Raw genomic sequence first — 17,004 nt, 5'->3', positions numbered from 1 at the left:
ATAAGTGGATATTAGCCCAGAAACCTAGAATATCCAAGATACAATCTCTAAAACACAAGAAAATCAAGCAGAAGGAAGACCAACACATGGATACTTCATTCCTCCCTAAAATAGGGAATAAAATACCCATGAAAGAAGTGGCAGAGACAAAGTTTGGAGCTAAGACAAAAGGATGGACCATCCGGAGACTGACCCACCCAGGGATTCATCCCATAATCAGCCACCAAACGCAGACACTATTGCATATGCCAGCTAGATCTTGCTGAAAGGACACTGATATAGCTATCTCTGTGAGGCTATGCCAATGCCTGGCAAATATAGAAGTAGATGCCCACAATCATATCTATAGGATAGAACACAGAGACTCCAATGGAGGCTAGAGAAATTACCCAAGGAACTGAAGGCGTCTGAAACACTATAGGTGAAACAACAATATGAACTAATCAGTACCCCCAGAGCTCATGTCTCTAGCTGCATATATATATACCAGAAGGTGGCCTAGTCAGCCATCATTGGGAAGAGGTGCCCCTTGGTGTTGCAAACTTTATATGCCCCATGCAGGGGAATGCCAGGGCCAAGAAGTGGGAGTGGGTGTGCAGGGGAGCAGGGTGGGGGAGGGTATAGGGAACATTCAGGATAGCATTTGAGATATAAATGAAGAAAGTATCTAATAAAATAAGTTTAAAAAAAAGAAAATGATATCACTGGATGTATCAACAGCATCCATTTTAGGGGAAATTACACATCAGAGAATATTTAACAAACAGTATACCTAGAATCAGATATGGAAGGGAAATAGAAAATTAAATTATATTAAATTAAATAAACAATATAAAAAATCTAAACAAAATTGTGTTGAAAGTTTGATGGGGATTGCATCAAATATGTAGATTGCTTTTGGTAAAATGGCCATTTTTACTCTGTTAATCCTATTTGCATGGGAGATCTTTCCATCTTCTGATATCTTTTTTAACTTCTTTCTTCAGTTACTTGACATTCTTTTCATACACATCTTTCACTTGCATAGTTAGAGTAACACAGTGATATTTTATATTATTTGTGACTACTCTGAAGGGTGTTGTTCCTGAATTTCTTTCTCAGCCATTTATAATTTGTATAAAGGAAGTCTACAGATTTTTTTAGTCCTCTCTAACTTGTTTTTTGTTTATTTATCATTCCGTTTGTTTACATCTCAAATGAAATCCCACTTCCTAGTTATCCCTGCACAAACCCACTATTCCACGTTCACCCTCTCTTCCCTCCCCTTTGCCTCTATGAATGTGTTTCTCCATCCATACACCATCTCCTGCCACACCCCTCCAGCATCCCTCTACGTTGGGGCATCAATCCTCCACAGATTCAAGGACTTCCCCTTCCATTGATGTCAGACAAGGCCATCTTTTGCTACATATGTATCTGGCATCATGGATCCCTCCCTGTACGAGGGTTGGTTGGTAGTCTAGTCCCTGGGAGAACAGGGTGGCCCACTCAGCCAATGTTGTTCTTCCCATGTGTTGCAATATCCCTCCAGTCCTCCAGTCCTTCTACCAGCTTCCCCAATAAGGTACCTGAGTTCAGTCTGATGGTTGTCTCCAAGCATACACATCTGCATTGGTCAATTTTTGACCGAAGTTCCGAAGGAACAGCCACAACAGGTTCATGTCAGCAAGTGCCTCTTGGCAGTGGCAAGAGTGTCTGGTTTGGTGTCTGTAGACAGAATGGATCTCCAGGTGGAACAGTCGCTTTCCTTGAGTTTCAGCTCCATTTTTTTTGTCTCTGTTCTGCCTTTGGACAGGAATACTTCTGGGTTAAAAAGTTTGAGATAGGTGGGTGGCCTCATCCCTAAATCGGGACTTTGACAATTTACTGGAGGTGATCTCTACAGGTTGTGTCTCCCCTTCTGTGCATATTTCAGCTAAAGTCATCTTTGCTGGGCCCTGGAAGCCTCTCATTTCTCTGGAGTCTGGGGTCTTCTCTAGTGGCTGTCCCCTGTTCCTCATTTACTGCAACATATTTTTATTCGATATCCTGACCCTCTGTACCTCTCTCCTGTCACCTCCAGTACTTGATACTATCTCCCACTTGTTTCCTCCCATTTCTTTCTCCCTCCTTGACCTCCTGTGATCATTCTGTTCCCCCTCTCAATGCAGGACTGAAGCATCCACACCCTGGTCTTCCTTCCTCCTAAGTTCCATATGGTCTGTGGGTTGTGTCATGGACATCGTGAGCTTTTGGGCTAATATCAACCTATCAATGCGCATATACAATGTTCTTTTGTGTCTGAGTTACCTCACTCAGGATGATATTTTCTAGTTCCATTCATTTGCCTGCGAATTTCATGAAGTAATTGTTTTTAATAGCTGAGTAGTACTCCACTATGTAAATATACCACATTTTCTGTATCCGTTCTTCTGTTGAGTTTCCAACTTCTGACTATTATAAATGAGGATACTATGAACATAGTGGAGCATGTGTCTTTGTAATGTGTTGGAACATCTTTTGGTATATGCTCACTAGTGGTGAAGCTGGTCCTCAGGTAGAACTATTTCCAATTTTCTGAGGAACTGTCAGACTGATTTTGAGAGTTATTGTACTAGCTTGCAATCCCACCAACAATGGAGGAGTGTTCCTCTGTCTCTACATCCTCACCTGCATGTGCTCTCACTTTTTTTTTTTTTATCTTAGTCATTCACATTTGTGTGAGGTGGAATCTCAGGGTCATTTTATTTAAATTTTCCTGATGACTAAAGATGTTGAACATTTTCTTTAAGTGCATCTCAGCCTTTCAAAATTCCTCAGTTGAGAATTCTCTATTAAGCTCTATACTCCATTTTACAAAACGGTTATCTGTTTCTCTGGAGTCTAACTTGTTAAGTTCTTTTTATGGTTTGTATGTTAGCCCTCCATTGGATGTATGGTTGGTAAAGATCTTTTCCCAATCTGTTGGTTTCCATTTTTTCCTATTGACAGTGTCATTTGCCTTCCAGGAGTTTTTTCAATTTTATGTGGTCCCATTTATTGTTTGTTGATTTTAGATCATAAGCCATTGACATTCTGTTCAGAAAAACTTTCCTCTGCCCTTCAGTTCAAGGCTCTTCCCCACTTTCTCTTCTGTTAGTTTCAGCATATCTGGTTTTATGTGGAGGTCCTTGATCCACATGGACTTGAGCGTTGTACAAAGAGATAAGAATAGATTAATTTTCATTCTTCTATATTCCAACCACCACTTGGTCCAGCACCATTTGTTGAATATGCTGTCCTTTTTCTACTGGATGGTTTTAGTTTCTTTATTAAGGATCATGTGACCATAGATGTGTGGGTTTATTTCTGGGTCTTTAATTATATTTCATTGTTCTGTTTGTCTCTGTACCAATACCATGCAGTTTTTATCACTATTGTTAAATAGTACAACTTGAGGTCAGGGATTGTGATTCCATAGAAGTTCATTTATTATTGAGAATAGTTTTTGCTATCCTGGGTTTTTTGTTATTCCAAATGAATTTGAGATTTGCTCTTTCTAACCCTATGAAGAACTGAGTTGTAATGTTGATGAGGATTACATAGAATCTGTAGATTGCTTTAGGTAAGATGGCTATTTTTACTATATTAATCCTTCCAATCCATGAGCCTGGGAGATATTTCCATCTTCTGAGGTCTTCTTTGAGTTCTTTCTTCCGGGATGTTAAGTTCTTATCATAGAGTTCTTTCACTTGCTTGGTTAGAGATATTTTATATTATTTTTTATTTTTTGAAGGGCATTGTTTCCCTAATTTCTTTCACAGCCCATTTATCCTTTGACTAGAGGAAGGCTACTGAATTATTTGAGTTAATTTTATATCCAGGCACTTTGCTGAAGTTCTGTATCAGCTGTAAGTATTCTCTAGTAGAATTTTGGTGATCCCTTATGTATACTTCCATATCATTAGGAAATGGTGATACCTTAACTTCTTCCTTCCCAACATGTATCCCCTTGATCTCTTGTTGTTGCACATATTGGTAGAAATAGGAGAGAGACCCTGAGTGTCTGGAGAATGAATGGAAACCTTGGGGTAGGGGTAGGAGAAATCTAAGAGACTTGGGATAGGGGAGATACCTAGGTGTTAGTACTGGTGACCTCAGTCATAATGCCTAACAGTGGGGATATGGAACCTGAAGAAGCCACCTCCTGTGACTAGGCAGGACCCCAGTGGAGGTCTAAGAATATTAACCCACTTGGAATATTTTCAAGCCAAAATTTATCCTGTCTAAAAGAAATGTAGGGACAAAGATGGAACAAAGACTGAAGGAATGACCATCCACTAATCCACTCAACTTTAAACCTATCCTCTGGGCTAGCACCAATCCCTGACATTATTGTTCTTGTTGTTTTACTTATTCACTTTACATTCTGCTCAACTGCCCTTCCTTCTGCTCATCCTCTCCCACAATCATTTCCCTGTCTCCCATTCCCTTCTGGTACTTCCTCTCCCATTAAGGCCATACAATGCACCCTAGCTATTATACATTATTAGTGATACTCTGCTATGTTTGTATACAGGAGCCTTTCATGACTGTCCTCTGAGAGACTCTATCAAGAGACTGACTGATACAAATGCAGTTACCCACATCGAAACACTGGACAGAGGTCAGGGATTCTTTTGGAAGAGTTAAGGGAAGGTTCGAAGGTCCTAAGGGGATGAAGATCCCATTGGAGGACCAACAGAGTCTACTAACCTGGATATCTGGGATCTCTCTGAGTTGAGCCACCAACCAAAGATCATTCAGGAGCTAAGTGAAGTTCCTGGAATACATGTATAAGAAATGTAGCTCAGTCTCCATGTGGATCCCCCAACTTGAACAGATGCTCTCCCTTAAGCATGTAGCCTGACTGTTGTAATCGATTCCAAACATGGCTGCCTTCTCTGTCCTCAGTGGGATAGGATATACCTAATATGACAGAGACTTGATATTCTAGGGTTGAGGGGCCACCATCTCAGAAGAGAATGCATAGGAGAATGTGGGCATGTTAATGTGATTTGGGGGACAAAAGGAAGCATTATGTAGTGCTTCAATAAACAAATATAAATAAAAACAAATGAAGGTCCACAAAACCATAAATTTTGATAATAAAAAGTCATGGCAAACAGATTTAATATTTGAGATTGTTTTTTTCTGAAAGAATTGATAAAACCTTTATTTAAATCAAACTTATTTAAAAAGTTGTCAATTAACAAACTTTGTATTCAGTGTACATGAAATGATGCCTGAAATGTCAAGAATAAAGCTCAGAAACACACAATGCATGTTATTACAAACATACATCCTATTTTTTGTAATTTAAGTAAAGTTTCCATGATGACGTATATTCAAAAGTAATAAAAACTGGCAAATAACTATAATAGAATAAAATACATGTTAAATTTAGTTGACTTTGGAAATTTCTTTTTATTAATATATAATTAAATTAGACTGGTGTCGGAAAATTTTTTTACAGTAAAACAATTGCAGAGCGACATGTTCTTACATTACACCCTTACTGGAGAAATCTCTGCATATTTGACAATGAATAATAAAGGATTAGAAAAAGTGTGAGTTCTTTGTTTGTTTGTTTGTTTGTTTGTGTTTTGGCCTATGCAAGGCTTTAAAGATAATAATTATAGCCACAATTTAAACCCATCCATGTAAAAGTTGTATATTGTAGTCTATGCATAGATGGCATATATTTATATATCTATTTGGCTATGCTGTAAACTGTGTTCACTATCTTCACTCAAGGTAATTCATTAATTTTTCTTGGTTTTTATTTTTTGCTTTCAGTTTTTCTTTAGATGAAAATCTCATTATGTAGCTGTTGCTGTCCTATAAATCAGTATACAGATTTGGCTTAAACTTAGATGTGATCAGCTTGTCTTTGTCTGCCCAGTGGTGGGATTAAAAGTGTGTGCCACTATGCATGGGTCAGTCAACATAATTTGTGTTTTCTATGCATACTGAGATTATACTACATGTAATTCATCATATTTCTTTTGTATAAATTAAAATATTATTGATTTTTCAATAAAGTTTACATTTACATATAAGACATTATCACTTCACTAAAATCTACTCTGACCTTTAGATATTATAGTCTTTCCACTTATTCCATGAAGAAGTTATTCATGTAAGAATGTAATTTCTTTTTGAAAATACATCAGTAATCCCAGGAGACAAAATTATGGCCTGAAGCATACCTCCTTCTCTTGGCTAATTTTGGTATTGTCAAACTAAGCAATATTGTCCAAACATTAAATTCAAAACTGACTTAAAAAATATCTATGATCTGAATTATTCCTAACTATACCAAATTGTGAATACATGAGACAATCTTCTGAAATTGGGAGTGATAAATAGCATTGACTCTCCTCTATTAAGGAATAGTGGAAAGGAATAAAGAGAAGAGAGATAAGGCTGCAGTGATAGTTTTGTGGGTCACAGGTCTTGCTGAATATGCATAACAATGAGTTCAGGTAGCCAAAAGTGATGTTAATATATGAATCTGGGAATCAGAAACAGAAGGAGAATATTTTTATTTTTGGTTTTGGTTTTTCTTTAGGTGAAAATTTCATTATGTAGTTGTTGCTGACCTAGAAATCAGTATACAGATTTGGCTGGCCTTAAACTTAGATGTGATTGTTGCTGGTTTTGAGCCTATATTTGAATTCAATAAAAGACTATGAATCAAAGGAATATGGTGGAAATTGTCAGTGTAGAGAGTCTGACATCTGTACCCTGTACTTAAGCATTCATATCCACAAGCATAAATATCACATAAAGATGTAACACACACACACACACACACACACACACACACACACACTTAAGATAGATTAAAGGACATTGGAAGTGCACATTTCTGTTTGCTTTGGAAACTCAGTTTGTTTTTTTTTTCTGGAAACTGTCTTATGAGAGGATGTTTTGTTGAGAATAAACACATGGTATTTTTTCTGAAAAAAAAAGGACATGTGATATTTGCTAGAGTGGATGCTTGAAAGAACACATGATGTTTGGAAAGGGCATATATATATATATATATATATATATATATATATATATATCCACAGACAGTAGACAATGCTGTGTGGCATTGGTTTGCCTTGCCACTCTTTGCTGGTCTTCATTGGGTTTTCATTACACTGGTCTTTGCTGATGACACCATGGCATTGGTTTACCTTGCCTTCTTCACTGACCTGAAGAGAGAAACTAAAGAACTATTTATATTCTGGCAGGTAATTGTTGCTTCCATGGACTCAGGATGTTTGGCAGAGCCTCACAGTTTTTCCTGGATTGAACAGCCATTGATGACTCATAAGTGGTATTTGTGAATGGATTGAACTACTGATACTAGTTCATGTGATGTTAGTCCCTGCTATCTTGACAGTGAAGTTTGGTATGGCCCCAAAGAACTATTTCTAAACATGTCTTTGCCCTATTAACCTTTCCTTTGCATTAATTCTGGTGGGTGGTGGGCTAGAGGGGATATCAATACACTTAAGATCCCTTATTAAAGTAGGTTTTGAAAAATATAAGCCTAAAGACATTTATTAGCCTCAATGTAAAAAACAATGGAAGAATAAAACAATGGTGCTATTAATACACATGCTAACACAAGACATGAAAATCTCCAATGGAGTTATCATCTCTAGACAGAGAACTACAGAAAATTATTGTGTGGGTTATTTAGACACATGTATTTAACTTGTTTCTCTTGAAAAAAAATAGAAGAGTTCAGGTGTAAAAATATCCTGGGAAATAAATCTTGGTCTATAATTGTAATGGATAATTATCAGATTTGATATCAATAGGATTTAAGTAAGTATGACTATTAAAAATCAAATCACTTTCATTGTTCCTTGTTTAGCTTTAGGACATGGGTGTAGTGAGTGATTTCTTAGACCATTTTCTTTGTATAATGACTACAAATCATTTTTGATGTGTCACTGAGTTATGCTGTGATATTTTGCTGTTGATGTTGTTGTTGTCATTGAAAGTAATGGATTTTCCATTATTAAAGATTTTAATATCTTGGTCATTTTTCATTCATGTTTTTGAGAATAATATGGGTATTATCATTTACATATCCTCCAAGGGATGGGAATTGCTTTGCTTGGTTCAATTTATTACAATTCACCAACACATACAGTGTGTGTTACTTTTGTTTGCTTTTCTATGTGTTCTTTATAAAATGTTCAAAGTGTATTGATGGTGTTTACTGGTTACATACTGAGATTGCTTCTATAATGTATGATAATGTAAGACTAAATGGAGAAAATTTTAGCTTTCTGCTTTTCTTTCTTAGATTACATATTTCTACTTCTTATTTATAAATAAATATCAATGCTCGAGCCATCTCATAGTAAATACTTACATCTTAAAGCAGAAACGTATTTCCTCTGTAAAAGGAACAGCCTACAGGGTACCTTGGCAGCATCTATTTTGTCTGAAATTAGCAACAACATTGTCACTCTAAAACAGTGAATAATTTTGCAGGCAGAGGTTTGTTTCATTCATTTTAGCTTATAACAATTCTATGGTCTTCAGTTGCAAAATGTCTGATGCCAGCATAGCTGACTTATGAAATGTACTTGGGTTGCTACAATATGAGATGTTTTTAACCAGTTTGTTTTTAAATCAACTAAGAGTGGAAAACAATTTAACTAAAGAGATTGTAGGTAAAGTAGGATACTTAAAAACAGCAGTAAAAGTCTTGAGTCACTCCTGTGCAGCCTGGGCTTGCCCTGCCAGTCTGACAGGGTCCAGGCCCATCCTGCTCTGTACTACCACTTGGCTTTTCTGTAAACTTGCTGGAAGAAGTGCACAATGGAGAGGAAGCAGTGGAGCCCATTTTCTTTCAGGCCAAAATAGCCCAGCTCATTTCCCTCATCATCAACATTTTCTATTCAAACAAGGGAATTATTTTTTGTGAGATGCTTCTGGTGTCTTGGACAAGATTAGGAATGAAAGTCTGACAGACTCTTCCAAGTTTAACAGCAGGAAATAGCTGAAAATTAACATCATCCTTAACCCTCAGGATTGCATACTGACTTTGGTAGACACAGACATTGGCATGACCAAGGCTGACCTCATAAATAGCTTGGGAACCATTGCTAAATCTGGTACAAAGGCATTAATGGGGACTCTCCAGACTGGTGCAGACATCTCAATGATTAGGCAGTTTGGTATTGGATCCTATCTGACCAATTGAGTGGCAGAGAAATTGCTTGTAATCACAAAGCCCAACGATAATGAACAGGATCCTGAAAGTTATTAGCAAAAACATTATGAAGACATGCCCACGTGCTTTGAGCTCTTCTCTGAGTTGGCTGAAGATGATGAGAACTACAAGAAATTTTATGAGGAGTTTTCCAAGAACTTAAAGCTTGAAATCCACAAATATTCCACTAACCATTGCAACCTCTCTGAGTTCCTTCCCTATCACACCTCTCAGTCTGGAGATGAGATGACTCCATGTAAGAATAAATACCTTACATGATGAAGAGACAGAAGTCCATCTACTATTTCACTGGTGAGAGCAAAGAGCAAGTCGCCAATGTTGTCTTTGTGGAATGTGGGCCAAAATGGGGCTTTGAGGTAGTGTATATGACTGAGCCTAAAGATGAGTACTGAATGCTACAACTCAAGGAATTTGATAAAAATAGCTTGGTTTCAGTGACTAAGGAGGGCCTGGAACATCCAGAAGATGAAGAAGAAAATGGAGGAGAACAAGTCAAAGTTTTAGAATATACAAAGCTCATGAAAGAGATCTTGGACAAGAAGGTTTAAAAGGTGACAATCCTAATAGGCTTCCACCTTCACCCAGCTGCATTATGACAAGTATTTACAGCTGGACAGCCAACATGAAGAGAATTATGAAGTTCTACCTTTTTTCAGGTATTTGAGCAAAAAAATGAGCTAAATGACCAAAACAAACACATGTACATTTAAGTCGAAAGTCGAAAGTCTTAACTAATATTCATGAGAAGAAATACTCAAAGTTAAATGTGACCATTGCAGAACAACTCTACAATGGACTGTATGATGGCAAAATCCATGCAGAGATCAATCTTGAAAACCGCAATATGGAGATCCTTTTGCACAAGGCTGAGACAGACAAAGCTGACAAAGCTGTCAAGCACCTGGTGGTGCTTCAGTTTGAAACTGCTTTGGAGAGATAAAATGTCCTATGTACTGCATTTACACTCAGGAATCAGATTTAGATGAACTAGCTCTCTTGTTTGCTTTCTTTCTTCTTTCTTCTTTGTTTCTTTCTTTGTTTCTTTCCTTCTTTCTTTCTTTCTTTCTTTCTTTCTTTCTTTCTTTCTTTCTTTCTTTCTTTCTTTCTTCATCACTCTGAAACCCTAATGTAAAAAGTGGTACTGCCCATTGATAGAATGAGCTCCCCCAACTTAGTTTACCCAGTCTAGAAATGACATCATGTATGTGTGTGTCTGTACATATATATTTACAGGTAAATATTCATACTTTTAAGTTAAAAGATAATTCTGAAACAAGTGCCTTTGATTGAAAGTATATTTATCAATCAGGTATAATTCCTTAATTTCCATTCTGAGAACTAAAAATTGAGTTAAAATAGAGATAAACAATGTTTAAATTTTTTGCTAATTGTGTATGGTACTTGTGTGGGAGAGAAAAAAAGGATGAAATCTAGGGAAAAACATTAAAAAAATGTGTAAGTGTATGAGGAGGCAAAGAGAATCCAACATATTAGTTCTATCATTTAAAGAAGAGAAACTGCCTATTTAAAATGTAGGACATCTTTAGTTTAAACTTTAGCAAAAGTTTCCTATAGTCTTAATGTAAAGTAGCAATTTTTGACTGGCAAAGAATAATTTGAATGATCTTCTTGAGAGACAGGGTTACTAGTATAGGAATGTGTTCTGAAACCTAATTTTATGAGACTCATTGAATTCTCTGAAGCTGTTAACATGGCATGATCCGCCTGCCTCTGCCTCCCAAGTGCTGGGATTAAAGGTGTGCTCCACCATGCCCAGCTGAATGAAAGTTTGAAACTTTGCATCTATGTACCAATCCTGCCCATGAATTTTCCATTTCACTAATTTCTAGAAAAGAAGAAAAAGGTGAAGGACTCTTTCTTTGTATTGATAGGTTTAATTAGAATTTGATAAACCTCTTCTGGTGAAGTAGAGGATCTATAGGGTGTAAATGAATAAAGATCTAAGAAAACTTTGTAAACACTGGATATGTAATCATTATTTAACTATTTATGTAGAGAGAAACTTGTTTCCAAAATATTTATCTTATAATCATTCCTATCTAAATGAATATTTAAAACAAAAATATGTTGTTAATGGAATTTTGAAAAACCACCATTACTATTTGATAGTCACAAAATAAGAAATTTTAAGAATGTATTTACATAGTTTGTAGTAAATAGCAGCATAGCTACAAAAAATATCCTTAATCACATGAACATATAAATAAAATCTACTCAAAGGATTCCATAAAATACATAAAATGATAAATTGTGATATATTTAGAATTTTAGTACTTTCTCATATTCTTTAAAAGCTTCATATTTACTCTGGGCAGGGCATTTTAGTAGACATGAAAGATAAAATCTTTTTTATACATTTAATTTGACAGTGAAAAATCAAAAAGTAATTCACACCTCTGACTTTATTGCTTCTCAAAAAATATAATCTCTCTACTTTATCCTTTATCTGCTTACTAAAGTCCAGTCATTCATTAAGAATAATGTTAAATGTCCCATTTTCTGTCAGCTTGAAACAAATATGTCATAATTATATATTCTTTATTCTGACTTTACATGATACTCTATCTTTCATAATATTTGAGCTTTCTTGGAATTTGTTATTTGTTTATGTCATTTCAATAGTATCTTTCTTACAAGAAACTATATTTACATATTTAAAGGATATGAGGAAAATATTCATATATGGCAAATGCTTAAAGTGAAATGCTTATACGTGAAATAAATGCATAATATGGTATATTAACTCAAGGGTTCATTCTGTACATTAGATAGCTGGCTCCTTATAATTAAGAACTGTATTCAAGTGTCTCTGATGCTTGTCCCAAAAAGTCAAAGTAAGTTCATCCCGAAACATCAATTCGTTTATTTTTAATTTTTTGTTTAAAATTTATTGCATATATTTCAGGTTTAAAATATTATGTTATACAGCATATATTTCTATCTAACATAACTTATTTAACATAGTCATTTAGGTTCATGCATACTATTTCAAGTGTTAGAATAACCCTTTAGTGTCTGAATAATGTCCGCTGTAAACATATATAGAGAGCATTGCATTAATCCACTTATGAGTTAATGGAGAGATGGTTTCAATATATTAGTCATTAAAACTGATGCTGACTATAAACACAGTCATGAAGCAATCTCTAGAGGTGATACTTATGATTTATTTGTATATACCGAAGAGAGAATCTTAGGTTTTATAGTGACAAAATTTTTAGATAGAGCCTCTGCACTAAAATTTATAAAATTTGTATCAATTTCTATGTACAAATGTGCTATTATTTTTCCATAACCTTGCTAATATTTGTTACATTTAGATTTTTTACTAATAACCATACCATTTTATGCCAAAGAACCAATAAGAAACCTACCACTACCATATAGGAAGAAATTTAATGGGTGCTGGGATTGTCTGCAAGGTTATACATGCAAAATATAGAGACCCTTGTCTTTTGCTAAGACTTGATTATAGTGGAAAACTTTAAGAGACTTTAAATACTTTGAGTTTAACTACTTATTTGTTTGTTTGTTTGTTTATTTATTATGTTTAAACTTTAGGAATCCAAAACTGACTGGAATAATTTTTAATTGGGGGGGGGGAGAGGCAGAGACAGAATAACAGAACTATGATCTGAACTTTCACTGTCATGTAACTACTTCATTAGACTAAGCAGATTCCTTGGAACAAAGCCAGGCATGTGATATCAAACTATGACCATAAATGAAAAAATAATGAAAAGACTATAATAAATGGAATTGTACATTAAAAGGCTGTGGAAGAGCTGTAGATACAGTATGAAAGTGAAGACTGTGGAAGGTTATTAAAGTACATATGCACGTATATAGAATGAGTGAAAATGGAGTCATCCCATAACAGAACAGTAATACCAATACTAGACAACAGAAACTACAACATGCAATTTTAAGAAATGGTTGTTACCTGGTGAGATTCCAAATCAGTCAATTATTATAGGCTTTGTCAGTGCTCTTAGTTACCCTCTAGAATTTGATGATAACACCTTAATTCTGAATATGCCACATACTGTGTAGTAAAATATGAATCAATTTGGTATTAGCCAGAAATCATTATCCCAGTTGGCAAGTTTCTATACTGCTATAAAAGGTGTTATGTACTGCTACAAGAGAGAGAAAAAGCAGTTATTCATTTTACCCAGCAGTGAACTAGGTGAACTACAATAATGACTGATCTAGCATGACATGACTATGGGTGTAACAGTGCCATGATCTTAATGGGACTAACCAGGAACTTTCTGGTTGGAATTGAGGCCTGATGTACAAGAGAATGTCATACATAGCACCATTATCTGGCCAAGAATCTATGGCTAGACCTATTACAAAAACTAAAATAAACCTATTAAAAATACTCTTCTAACTGGACATGATATTAAGTCTACTTCCAATGGCTTATTATAACCACATGTTAAGACTTTGAAAGTTTTATAGCCTTACTCCAATTCAAGTTTTTTTCTCTCTCTGTATTTCATGTTTGTGGTTCAAGATATTCTGAGTTTCTTGTTCTGTCCACCATGTCTGTCACTTGATATAATGATTGACTTTTAGCCCCCTGTAAACATAATTCAAAATAAAATTCTTCTAGTATAAATAGCTATCGCAGAGTATGCTACCATAGGATACATAGCAGTCGAGAAATAATTAATACAGAAGTAGTTACAGAAGAGTAATTATGAAGAACTATAAAGAATCGATTTTGTTATTATTATTGTTTGTTCGCTTGCTTGCATTAGAGTGATGTGTGGGTGTGGAGTGACTGACAGGGCCAATGGCAAAGCTCTACATCAGCAGTGGTGGGACAGAGGCAAGACCAAACAGGTCTTGCTGAGTCACCCAAATATGGAAGTGACTGAGACAGGTCTCAAAACTCAAGCCAGGCTTAGGCTTTCCCACAAGGCCACAGAAACTCAAGACAGGCTCTAGTTTGTCCTCAAGTGCCAAACCAGGGCCAAAATGGTGCCCAACAAATCTGGACCCCTGAGATCTCTCAAACACTGGACCACCAACAAGCAGCATGCACCAACTGATATAAGGTCTCCAACATAAATAAAGAAGTCTTTTAATACTTTCTATGAGGGGAGACACCAAATATTTTCTTGTAGTATAAAGAAAACAATTGTTTATAACACCCATAGCAGCCTACATAGAACTCTTCAGTATCATAAAAACAGACAGCAGGAGAAAAAAAATCTTCTATTTATGGTCAAGTGCATAAATATTCTATTTATTTACTATATGCATGTAGACTTTTAAGGCTTTACTGTTATGTTGGGAAAACAATAGCAAGGACAATATCATGTACAATTGGAAGGTCTCCTAAACACCTCTGGTCAGCAACCCCAGGGGAATTATGTCATGTCTGGTATTGAATTTATTATTTGGCAGTCTATAGGAGGAGTAAAATCTCATATGTGATGTAACTCCAATTAAAATCTTGCAAAAAGTGAATAGCCCCATTGATATGTTATTAATATCAATATATATATTTAGCAGATATACTAAACAGTAAACCAGGCCAAGGCGGTTCCATGTGAGAGAAGTTTATTGTGTAGAGACAAAGGGGGGCAGTGAAGTGAGTAGAGGGGCAGAGAAGAAAGAGAAAAGAGAAGAAAGAGAAGAGAGAGAGTGAGGAGGGGGTGATCTCCTAATTTATATGGAAAATGATGTCACAAAAGTGAGGGTGGGAAGTGAGCCAAGTGGATTCTGACATTGAAGGTCATTGGCTTGGCCTGGGTTTGGAATGCCCTGGTACTAACATATCTCCTTTCTTGTTATTATACAAAGAAGGGAAGGAAAAGGGAGGGAAGCCAATGGTGAAAAGGGAACAAGGGTGTCTTGTGTCTCTCAAACTACTTCCTGCTGTCTAGGGGCATCATCAATTTCGGGGTATATCTGGCTTTCACCATCAGAATCTGTTTGGTAATTGTCTGAATCAGGTTCTTCTATGGACAGCAGCTCTTGTGGGCAGCAGCTGGTCATCCTGTAACAGGAGCTGATTAATAATTTGGTTAGAAATTTTTTGTACCTGTTGTTGAAGGAATGTAGAGACAAGATTAATAAGACAAGGGGTAAATAATAATGCCAGAAAGATGACTAAGAAAGGTGTTATGAATGGGAGTATCCATTTCCATATGGGATTTTCAAAAATCCCAGAACCGGAGGTCTCAGGGTCACTGAAATTTTTGATGTCTGCCTGTAGTTTATTGTCTGGATTTTATTTTTCACTATCCCCGATTGGTTGACGTAAAAACAGCATTCTTCTTGCAGGAACAGGCAAGACCATCTTCTTTAGCTGTCAGGAGATCTAGTTCCCAACGGTTTTGAAGTACCACAGCTGCCAAAGAATCGATCTGGTTTTGGATAGTAAGTATAGTTTCAGTCATTTCCTGAAAATCACTTTTAAACTTGGAAGTGAATGTATTATATTGTGTCATAGAAGTTGTTATCCCTGCTATACCAGTGCCAGTAACCACAGCTATTTACGTGGCTACCAGAGGTGGCACAATTTGAACTACCTTTTTATGTTGGGCAGCTATCATGTTTACAACTGGGATTGGTAGGGGCTCATTTCCCTCAATTACTCCCAGTTCAGGAAAAAGGAGTGGTAACGTGCAAACCCCTGACCAGATGATGGTACGCTTGAGCTTGAGTGCCTCAAAGAATTGACATGTTCTGAGTGGGACCGCCCGCAACCACACTCAACCGGTTTGGTCCTGGAGGGCGGACTGGGGCTGAAATGAGAAAAGACTGAGAAAAGGAATGAGGCTAGGACAACATTCTGAGTGAGGCCAAGGTTTAATGAGAAACTCAGTTTTTATAGTGTGGGAAAATCCCCTGCCCCCAGCCCCAGTCTTTGAGAGCACAGGTGAGAGCCTGTAGGCGTGCCCCAAGGATGTTGTCTCTGGAACATCTAAAAGTCTTCTCAGCAGGCAACAGTGAGGCTTTGAAGGACAGCGACCAGTGTAAACAGTAGAGCAGGCTTGGCAGATCTGAAGATTACCACAGCAGGTGGTTCTTAGTGGCTGCAGAGGGCTGGGAGGCCCCAACAATGTTCTGGACAGCAGGGCATTGTGGCAGAGATGTTGATTCAAGAGTTATGGTTTTGTAGCAGTCTAGAGAGCTCAGTGAGTGAGCAGAGTGAATCCCAGAGGTTCTGAAGCAACTTGCCACACCAAAGAGAGGGACAGAAGTGAGGTATGGAGTCATGGCAACATTGGATTTAGGACAGCTAGTGAGGTAAGGTTAGTAGTATCATTATCACCCGGAAAGCCGTAACCAACAGTTGTGAATTAGTTCCAGGAGGTACACATAGCCAACAATCTTTAAAGCACCCAGGTCTGGTAACATTAAGGAGCTGATAGGCTGAAATCAAGGTCTGAAGCAAAAGGCAGAATGAAAAGTTAGTACTTTTCATAAGGGGAGACATCGAGGAGGTAAGAATCTTGGAGGAGTGTTTGATTATCTCTCCTACTTTTCCTATATTTAGGAGTGGGGCGATTGAGACATATTTTCTCTGGAAGTGGATGGTACTTACTGGGGAGCTGGGCTGAGTTTTGCAGTAGAGCTTACCAGCAACTCCTATTTCCCACCTGGGATCCCATGGGTCTCATATGTAGAAAAGAGTGTCTTGCGGAATCGATAGAAGAAATGATTAATCTGTGCCCCTAGCATATGTATCTCACAAGACCAATATGGGC

General features: G+C 36.8%; 1 pseudogene; it reads left to right on the top strand.

The window, feature by feature from the left end:
- The first annotated feature begins 9,304 nt into the window (after positions 1 to 9,304).
- Positions 9,305 to 10,190, top strand: LOC110329275 (annotated as a pseudogene).
- The last annotated feature ends 6,814 nt before the right edge of the window (positions 10,191 to 17,004 follow it).

Source organism: Mus pahari, chromosome 11, assembly GCF_900095145.1.
Source record: "Mus pahari chromosome 11, PAHARI_EIJ_v1.1, whole genome shotgun sequence".
Taxonomy (NCBI): domain Eukaryota; kingdom Metazoa; phylum Chordata; class Mammalia; order Rodentia; family Muridae; genus Mus; species Mus pahari.
Note: the sequence above shows the minus strand (reverse complement) of the source record. Positions and strands in the feature narration are given on the sequence as shown.